Source organism: Lycium barbarum, chromosome 6 (genome assembly GCF_019175385.1).
Source record: "Lycium barbarum isolate Lr01 chromosome 6, ASM1917538v2, whole genome shotgun sequence".
Taxonomy (NCBI): Eukaryota; Viridiplantae; Streptophyta; class Magnoliopsida; order Solanales; family Solanaceae; genus Lycium; species Lycium barbarum.
This window is the reverse complement of record NC_083342.1, coordinates 34,056,255-34,064,723: the sequence shown is the minus strand read 5'-3', so window position 1 is coordinate 34,064,723 and position 8,469 is coordinate 34,056,255.

Genomic DNA, 8,469 nt, shown 5'->3' with positions numbered 1-8,469 from the left:
TTCCTAAATGCCCTGTAGCCTCTTGTTTATTAGCGTGGCGCGCAACACACCATAAACAAGACTCTACTAGACACGGCTCGTAGACACTTCCTAGGGCGAACTGCTCTGATACCACTTCTGTCACGACCCAACTAGGGGCCGCGACGGGTACCCGGAGCAATTACCGAGCACCGCTCACTCTACTGCTTGTCTTGCTCATTTAATACTCTTTTATAAATTTTATATACCAATTGTAGGAAAATCATATTTAATCAAATATAAATACTTTATATTCATTTGCCCCTTGGCCATCAAAATAACATACATACATATGAAAACATCTTGTGAGACCAACTAACCCACACTGCGTATCTACGAGCCTCTACTAACATAATGAATACATAGACGGAACAAGACTCCGTCATGCCCAAAATATGCATATATGAAGGTACATCAAAAGAATAGCCATAAGCACCTCCGAACAATGGAGTGCTATCTATCAGCTGACAGCTACTGAGGACCTGGGCCAAGCTCTCCTCCCTGTCTACCTGTGGGCATGAACACAGCGTCCGAAGAAAGGACGTCAGTACGAATATTGTACCGAGTATGAGAGGCATACATAATGAAAGTAGACATCAGTAATATGGGATGAACATCAACATGAGACATATGGATCTGACTGATAATCATAAATGAAGTAATGCATGTTATCTTACTCATACTCCTCATCATAACATATATGCATCATATGCAAGCTGCCCGTCCATGTCGGAACGGTGTGATAATCAATAATATTAGCCCGCGTCCAGGCCTTCCGCGTCCGGGGTACCATCTCATGCCGCCCACTAGTGGTGTCTGCCCACGCCCGTAGGTCGTGGTGTATCCGTATCGCCGCCCGCCGAAGCGGTGTCTGCCCGGCCAACTAGGCCCGGTGTGAATGCAATCATGACATGCTTAATGTAAATACCCATAGTAATATGCTTATCATAAAATACGTATCTTATCATAATGCGTATATATGACTCATGATCAACTTTACTCTATCGGGGTAACGTAAGGTCGTGATCCCCCGATTACATTATGGAACCATCATGGACATTCTGCCTCACCTTGAAAGGACTAGTACATAAGGTGAGTGTAGGCAAGGAATAACATCATCATCATTCTAGTGTCATCATATCGTATAACTTATCTCATATAGACATTCATAGGTATAAGCTTTTAACTTCTTAGAATGCAAGAACTCATGAAAGGAATAGGGATTTAAGTTAAAAGATTCATGCCATTAGAAATAAGGACTAGCCTCACATACCTTGGTCGTTTAGCTAAGATATCGCTCACTTGTTCTCCGTCGATATCACGTCGTTACCTTCATAAGAGAATTCGTATCAACATTAGTAACTAACTATAAGAACGCGTCGCTAATTCTAAGAGAAGTGGGACAACGCTTCCTTCGCTCATACCAATTTTCTCATGTTTTACATTAACTCCCAACATTCATAATATTACTCGCAATATCATAATCGACAATCGTCATTTACGTACATTTGGCAAAATCCACCATTTTTCTCCAATTTTCCCTTATTTCTACTTCTTGCTCGTCCTTACGTTTTCATGCGTTTAAATGCTTGTTTCATGATATAAACATCATTTATAACGTATTAGTACTCACAACACTTCAATATTCATAGTTCAATTCCACTATCATTCACTTATGTCACTATTCACTCAATAATGACCCATTTCTATGTTCTTCTACATTTCAAGTGTCTAAGCTTTCCAAGACTTCAAACAACATGGAACAATCATGAAACTTACCTTGGATGATGGTTGAGCAATCCTTAAGTTGAAATACTTCAATTAGCCAAAACCCTAGTTCCACCTTCTTGGGAATTTCTTCACTTAGATGATCCTTTGTTGTGTTCTTACACTTATTTTCATGAATTTGGTGTTGATAATCTTAGGTTTCCTTGGATTCCTTGATATTCTTAAAGCTGAAGTGTTGAAGAACACTCTAGAGCCTTCTTGAAGTGTTTGGATGAAGAATGACGTGAAATGGGCTTAAGTTCCCTTTTAATAATTCAAAATCTGGTCTTTAATGAAAATTTGTCGGGATGAACAGTGGTCGTAAACCACCATATACGGACCGTATTTTGATTTACGGTCCGTCCATTGTGGTCGTATTTAACCATTTCAAAGACAGAAAGTTTTGGCTGATGGACATGGTAGTTTACGACCTGGTTTACGGACCGTAAACCAGTTTACGGGCCGTAAACTGGGTCGTATTTAACCATATCATCACTGGGCAGAACTTGAGATTTTTGGCCAGCTGAAGGACGATTGCACTATACGGTCCGTAAATCACTTTACGGGCCGTATAGTGCCATATACGACCACTGGACAGAAAGTTTTCCGCGACTTTCTTATTTCCCAAGAATTCTTAATTAGCCATTCCCGACTTAATAAAACATCATTCACTCAACTTTTCATCATTCCACTCATCATACAAGTACGGAGAAATTTCTGAGGTGTAACAATTTTAGGAATTATTGACCTTCTTTCTTCATGAGAATTGTGCGCTAGAGCTATGATGTAAGAAATTCTTGTTCCTAAATCGTGTGTTGTGTATTTCAGAGATGCCTAAAAAGAAAAAGGCTACAGCACCCCAAAAGGGCAAGACGGTGGCAGAAAAGCGGGCTGCAAGAGCACCGCCACCGGTAGTAGAGGAAGATGAGTCCTAGAGTGCGGCTCAATCTCAATCCTCCCAGACAGTGCCTATTATTGAGGAGCGTGAGAGAGCCTCAGCTCCAGCTCCGGCTCCGCCACCAGATGCTTCAGGACAGGATGTGAAAGAGGCCATTAATTTGTTGACCCAGTTGGTTGCGGCCCCGGCTCAGAGGCAAAGTTCAGGGCATGGTGATATGGTTGTTAGCGCAAGGGCCCGTGAATTCATTACTTTGAACCCTCCGGAATTCTTTGGGTCAAAACCGGAGGAGGATCGCCAGGACTTTATTGATGGTATGCTAAGGACGCTCCGGTTGATACATGCTTCGGACACCGAGACAGTGGAGTTAGTGTCATATAGATTGAGAGATGTCTCGATTCAGTGGTATACGGTATGGATGGCTTCACGGGGAGAAAATGCACCTCCCCCGGTATGGCAAGAGTTTGTTGATACTTTTCTCCGTCATTATATGCCCCAGAAGATCGGCGAGCTAGGGCCGATAAATTCTTAAATTTGAGACAAGGCAGTATGAGTACCCTAGAGTATAGCCTCCGTTTTAACTCCTTGGCCCGGTATGCTTCGGCCATGGTAGCAGATATGGGCGACAGGGTACATTGATTTCTAAAGGGCCTAGGGCCCCATCTGATGGACAAATGCTTGACTGCATCCCTTCAGGACAGTATTGATATTGCACGCATTCTGGCACATGCTCAGAACTTACAGGAAAGCCTACAACAGCGGAGAAGTGAACGTGAACAGGATAGGGGACATAGCAAGAGGGCCAGATCTTCAGGCCCAATAAGTGAGTCCAGAGGCGAACACATGCAACAGTTCCATAGACATTCGGGCTATTCTATGACCAGTGCACCTCCACAGTTTTTAGGCCAGAGCCTTGATAGATCTACTCATCCCGGGCCGAGTCAGAGTTATTCGGGGTCCCAGTTTAGAGGTGATTCGGGCCAGTTAAGGGCACCACTACCACGATGTTGCCAGTGTGGGAAGTCGCATTGGGGTCAATGCCGATTGGGTTCAGATGTTTACTATTCATGTGGTCGACCATGCCATATTATGCGTGATTTCCCCTTAGTACATGGTAGAGGTAGGACCCAACCATCAGGGTCGGTAGCCGGATCTTCGGCATCTATACGCCCTACGGGGCTAGGTTCATATGCGCCAGTCAGCCATGGTAGAGATATAGGCAGAGCTCCCAGTACTAGCGGCCCTCAGCACCGTATTTATGCCTCGGCTGGACGCCAAGATCTAGAGTCTTCTCCTGACGTGGTCACAGGTATATTATCGGTATTCTCTCATGATGTATAATCTTTGATTGATCCGGGATCCATGTTATCATATGTTACTCCTTATATTGCGGGTCAATTTATAGTTGAGCCGGAGTCGATCAAACCTTTTGAGGTGTCCACACCCGTGGGTGAATCGGTAATAGCTAGCCGAGTATATAGGGATTGTATAGTCACGATTTATGACCGTCGTACCATGATTGATTTACATGACCTAGAAATGGTAGACTTTGATGTTATTATTGGCATGGATTGGTTGGCTTCTTGTTATGCCAACGTTGATTGCCGGATGAAGGTGGTTCGTTTCCAGTTTCCGGGAGAACTAGTGTTAGAATGGAAAGGAAATACGGCATCACCAACAGGTAGGTTTATTTCCTATATAAAGGCAAGGAAAATGATCACAAAAGGGTGCATTTATCATCTAGTCAGTTCCAGTGGGGAATGAATTCCCGGATGTGTTCCCGGAAGAGCTTCTAGGCCTTCCTCCCGAGCAGGAGATTGATTTTTCCATTGATGTATTGCCAGACACTAAACCTATATCTATTCCTCCATATAGAATGGCACCCGCAGAATTGAAAGAGTTGAAAGAGCAATTGAAGGACTTGCTTGATCCCCGTGGGGAGCGCCCGTATTGTTTGTCCGAAAGAAAGATGGCTCCCTGAGAATGTGCATTGATTATAGGCAATTGAATAAAGTAACGATTAAGAATAAATATCCTCTCCCAAGGATTGATGACTTGTTTGATCAATTGCAAGGCGCCAAATGGTTTTAAAGATTGATTTGAGGTTCGGGTATCATCAAGTGAGAGTTAGGGAGAAAGATATCCCTAAGACAGCCTTCAGAACGAGATATGGTAACTTTGAATTCTGGGTGATGTCATTTGGGCTAACTAATGCGCCAACGGTATTTATGGATTTGATGAATAATGTGTTCAGGATTTGATGAATAATGTGTATTTATGGATTCGTATTCATTGATGATATTTTGGTGTATTCTAGATCCGAAGCAGAACATGCGGATCATTTGCGTATTGTCCTTGGAGTTCTTCGAACTCGAGAATTGTTTGCAAAGTTTCCCAAATGTGAGTTCTGGTTGAACTCAGTGGCATTTTTAGGGCATATTGTGGCAGCCGATGGTATTCGAGTGGATAGTCAAAAGATTGAGGCCGTGAAGACTTGGCCAAGACCCACAACTCCTACAGAGGTTCGTACCTTTCTGGTCTTATCAGGTTATTACAGGAGATTCGTTGAAGGTTTTTCCTCTATTTCTGCACCACTCACAAAGTTGACACAGAAATTAGCCAAGTTTCAATGGACAGATGCTTGTGAACGTAGTTTCCAAGAGTTAAAGGGTCGGTTGACTTCTGCCCCAGTTCTGACACTTCCAGAGGGATTGGAAGGATATGTTGTGTATTGAGACGCTTCAGGTGTTGGGCTAGGCTGTGTGTTGATGCAACATGGCAAAGTGATTGCGTATGCTTCAAGGCAATTGCGGAAACATGAGCAGAATTTTCCTACCCATGACTTAGAATTGGCCGCGGTGGTCCATGCATTAAAGATATGGAGACATTACTTATATGGTGTCCACGTGGATAATTAGACAGATCACAACAGTCTTCAATACATCTTCAACCAGAAAGAGTTGAATTTGCGGCAACGACGATGGCTAGAGTTGCTAAAAGACTATGATGTTGAGATCCTGTACCACCCCGGAAAGGCAAATGTGGTGGTTGATGCTCTTAGCCGTAGGTCGATGGGAAGTCTAAGTGATGTATGACCAGAAAAGAAAGAGATGGCCCGTGAGCTTCAACAGTTAGCTAGCCTAGGAGTCTGAGTAGTGGACTCAGGTAGCAGTGGAGCTACTATCCAGAATACAGCGGTCTCGTCGCTAGTAGCAGAAGCGAAAGAGCGACAATATGAGGATACCATGCTAATGCAGTATAGAAATACACTCCCTCAGAAAAAGGAGTCATCATTTGAAATTTCAGGAGATGGAGTTCTCCGATGTAGAGGAAGATTATGTGTTCCCGATGTGGCAAGTTTACGCCACCAGATTTTGAGAGAAGCTCATAGTTCCCATTATTTTGTTCACCCCGGAGCGACGAATATGTATCATGATCTTAAGTCTATATATTGGTGGAATGGGATGAAGAAAGATATAGCGGAATTCGTAGCTCAGTGTCCTAATTGCCAACAAGTGAAGATTGAACACCAAAAGCCGGGTGGATTGTTGCAAGCTATAGAAATCCCAACTTGGAAGTGGGAAGTGATTAACATGGACTTCATTTCAGGCTTACCCCGTTCTCGACGTAAGTATGATTCCATATGGGTGATTGTGGATAGACTCACCAAGTCAGCTCATTTCTTACCGGTCAGGACGACCTATGAGGCAGAAGATTATGCGAAGCTTTATCTTAAAGAGATAGTAAAACTCCATGGTGTCCCGGTATCTATTATCTCCGACAGAGGGACTCAGTTTACAACTAAGTTTTGGAGGTCTTTCCCAGAGGGAGGGACCCGAGTTAGCCTTAGCACGGTATTTCATCCCCAGACCGATGGACAAGCTGAACGTACTATTCAGACTCTTGAGGATATGTTACGAGCATGTATGATAGATTTTGGAGGAAATTGGGATGATCATTTTCCACTCATTGAATTTGCTTACAATAATAGTTATCATTCCAGCATTCAAATGGCACCATATAAAGCTTTATATGGGCGAAAGTGTAGATCCCCAATTGGGTGGTTTGAAACCGGAGAAACTAAATTGATAGGGCCAGACTTGATCCAGCAAGCTATAGAGAAAGTTAAGCTCATACAAGATCGGTTGTTAGCAGCCCAAAGTCGTCAAAAGTCTTATGCGGATAATCGTCGAAGGGACTTAGAGTTCGCAGTGAAAGATTGGGTGTTCTTGAAAGTGTCACCGATGAAGGGCGTTATGAGATTTGGCAAATAGGGGAAACTTAGTCCCCGGTATATTGGGCCATATGAGATTGTACGAAAGATAGGCAAAGTGGCCTATGAGTTTGATCTACCTCCGGAATTGGAGTCAGTCCATCCCGTATTTCATGTCTTGATGCTTCAAAAATGTGTTGGAGATCCCACTAGGATTGTCCCAGTAAATGATGTGCAAGTGACAGAGAATTGACTTATGAAGAGGTACCCATTGCCATATTAGACAGGCAAGTACGGAGGCTTAGAAACAAAGAGGTGGCCCCGGTTAAGGTTCTATGGAGAAGCAGTAAATGATAGGAGATGACATGGGAAGTAGAAGAAAGTATGCGATCCAAATACCCACATTTATTTCAGCCCTTGGAAGAAGTCCAAGATGAGACGTCAAGATCATAAGGTATGTATAATTTCCTTTTATGCTTTTGGGTCATGTGTGGCCAAAATTTTGTGTTGTTATGTTGTGGCCCTGTGTGGCATCGATATTATGGGTTGTTGTGGCAGGATGGTATCGCCATATTATAAGGGAAACTCTGGCGAAATGTTTGTAGAATTCCCGAGCACTTTAACATTCGGGGACGAATGTTCTTAAGGGGGGAAGAATGTTACACCTCGGAAAAAATATTCGTTGGTACGTAAGTGAACGAACTAGTGATAAGTATGAGTGCATGATGTCCATGAGCAAGAAACGACGTTTGATGACCTTAGGCGAGATTTCGAAGGTATCCGATGTGTGATGACGATGATAATAATAATGATGCAAAAGGTGCCAACGGGCTATTATAGTTGTATGTGCCTATGAAGGGCTATAATGACACCCCGAGCTTATAACGTCGGGTAGGATATATGTATATGAATATGTATAAAGTATGTATACGATTACGAAACGCGAGCACACCTCTGCAGATAGTATGGATAACCCTGAAGCCTTGGTACGGCCAGGTATGAGTAACCTTGAGCCTTGGTTGGCCAAGTATGTATGAAACACCGATCCTATGAGGTCGGGTATGCTTTGTAAATGCTATGTATATGAAATGACTATGTATATAATATGAATATGAATGTGATAAGACTATGTATAAGAATACGAATAAGGACATGTATACTAATATGAGCACAAGTATGGTACGAGTACTATTATGGAATACGGATGATGACGTAGGTGTACAAATACGTATGAAAAATGGAAAGTCCTACGAAAGGGAAGTAAGTGCTATGACGATGATATTATTATCTTCCCCTCCTATGCTATTTCACATGTTGTTCATGATGCTTATTTATTGATGTTGCTCATGCTTTACATACTCAGTACATTCTTCGTACTGACGTCCTTTTGTTTGTGGATGCTGCGTCATGCCCGCAGGTGCACAGGGAGACAGACTTGATCCATAGCTACCTATTCGGAGATTACATAGAGAGCTCCATTTCCTTCGGAGCCATATCTTTTGGGTACTCATTCTTTTTTGTATATAATTATGGGCATAGCGGGGTCCTGTCCTGCTAATGTGATATGTTATAC